Source organism: Anolis sagrei, chromosome 12 (assembly GCF_037176765.1).
Source record: "Anolis sagrei isolate rAnoSag1 chromosome 12, rAnoSag1.mat, whole genome shotgun sequence".
Taxonomy (NCBI): Eukaryota; Metazoa; Chordata; class Lepidosauria; order Squamata; family Dactyloidae; genus Anolis; species Anolis sagrei.
The window spans coordinates 1626512-1629011 of record NC_090032.1 but is presented as its reverse complement, the minus strand read 5'-3'; the positions used below and the strand labels follow the sequence as shown (position 1 = coordinate 1629011).

At 38.8% G+C, this 2500-nt stretch overlaps 1 protein-coding gene across 2 annotated transcripts in view; it reads right to left on the bottom strand.

The window, feature by feature from the left end:
- The window catches only part of INTS3 (integrator complex subunit 3), a 65064-nt gene that overhangs the window by 41157 nt on the left and 21407 nt on the right, over positions 1–2500 (bottom strand). The window lies entirely within an intron of this gene.

Genomic DNA, 2500 nt, shown 5'->3' with positions numbered 1-2500 from the left:
TCATTACAACGGTGCCCTCAATTAGCTTCTGACACTAATTGAGTTCATTCCAAAGTTCTCTGAGCGTTGATGGCATGATCGTCAGCATAGAGTATTTGTGTCAATGTTCTGCTCAAGGGACATTTAGTATCATGCCAAGTTTTTAACTTTGTTTGTGTCGTTAGACGCATTCCAACTATGCCCTCAATTAGCATCTGACACGATCAATAGCATTACAGTTCATTCCAAAGCTCTCTGTTTGAGCGTTGATGGCACGATCGTCAGCATAGAGGAATTTATGTCACTATTCTCAAAGAACATTATGTATAATGCCAAGTTTTTAACTTTGTTTGTGTCGTTAGACACATTACAACTGTGCCCTCAATTAGCATCTGACACGATCAATAGCATTACAGTTCATTCCAAAGTTCTCTCTTTGAGCGTTGATGGCACGATCATCAGCATAGAGGAATTTATGTCACTATTCTCAAAGGACATTTAGTATAATGCCAAGTTTTTAACTTTGTTTGTGTTGTTAGACACGTTACAACTGTGCCCTCAATTAGCTTCTGACACGATCAATAGCATTACAGTTCATTCCAAAGTTCTCTCTTTGAGCGTTGATGGCACGATCATCAGCACAGAGGAATTTATGTCACTATTCTCAAAGGACATTTAGTATAATGCCAAGTTTTTAACTTTGTGTTGTTAGACACATTCCAACTGTGCCCTCAATTAGCTTCTGACACGATCAATAGCATTACAGTTCATTCCAAAGTTCTCTGAGCGTTGATGGCACGATCGTCAGCATAGAGTATTTGTGTCAATATTCTCAAAGGACATTTAGTATCATGCTAAGTTTTTAACTTTGTTTGTGTTGTTAGACGCATTCCAACTATACCCTCAATTAGCATCTGACACGATCAATAGCATTACAGTTCATTCCAAAGTTCTCTCTTTGAGCGTTGATGGCATGATCGTCAGCATAGAGGAATTTATGTCACTATTCTCAAAGAACATTATGTATAATGCCAAGTTTTTAACTTTGTTTGTGTCGTTAGACACATTACAACTGTGCCCTTAATTAGCTTCTGAGACGATAAATAGAGTAACAGCTCATTCCAAAGCTCTCTGTTTGAGCATTGATGGCACGATCGTCAGCGTAGAGTATTTCTGTCAATGTTCTGCTCAAGGGACATTTGTCAAGTTTTTAACTTTGTTTGTGTCATTAGACACGTTACAACTGTGCCCTCAATTAGCTTCTGACACAATAAACAGAATAACAGTTCATTCCAAAGCTCTCTGTTTGAGCATTGATGGCACGATCGTCAGCGTAGAGTATTTCTGTCAATGCTCTGCTCAAGGGACATTTGTCAAGTTTTTAACTTTGTTTGTGTCATTAGACACGTTACAACTGTGCCCTCAATTAGCTTCTGACACAATAAATAGAATAATAGTTCATTCCAAAGCTCTCTGTTTGAGCATTGATGGCAGGATCGTCGGCATAGAGTATTTGTATTATTTTTTTTGTATTTTTAAAATACAACTGCATTCTCAATTTGCTTCTGACACGACTAAATAAATAAATATGGTTGCGTAAAGAGGAGCGAGGAGGCTCTGAAAGCCATCCGCAAGTCGTCGTAAAACCAATCTGGGGAAGGAAGGAAGGAAGGAGCGAAGGAATGAAGTCAGAGAAGGGGGTCCAGGGAGGAAGGAGGGCGATTGGCTCACCGGGGCTCGGCCCCAGGAATGCATCCCTTGGGTGGGCGGGCGCCACGGATAACCTCTTGCTCATTCCCTGGCAAGAGGAAGGGGAGGAAATGTCAGCGCTGGGGGGGGACTCGGGGGGTGCATTCCTTCCACTGGAGAACATCATCGCTCAAGGAAACAGCCAAAAGCTCCCGGCCCCGTTTCTACCTGATTTGGAAGCGGGAGAAGAAGAGCCGAAGGAAGGAAGGAAATGTGGTTTGCAGATCAAGCAGAATCAAACTGCGTTAAGTCTACAATGTAGATGCATCCTCCCCCCACCCCCCACCAACAGATGGAGTGCAAATTATTTCTTTTAAGCAGTCTAACTTTATAGTTAGCTTCCCAGCTCTATGCCGGAAGGTAACGGCGCTCCATGCAGTCCACATGACCTTGGAGGTGTCTACGGACAACGCCAGCTCTTCGGCTTACAAATGGAGATGAGCACTGAGTCCCAGAGTCGGACCCACCTGGACTTAATGTCAGGGGAAAACCTTTACCCTTTACCTAATATAATATAATATAATATAATATAATATAATATAATATAATATAATATAATATAATATAATATAAATGAGATATATATATGATATAATATATTATATTATTATAATGTATTATATTATTATAATATAATATATAATATTATCTATATAAATATAACGTCAAGGGAAAACCTTTACCCTTTACCTAATATAATATAATATTATATATATATATATATATATATATATGATATAATATAATATATAATATATAATATTATTATTAT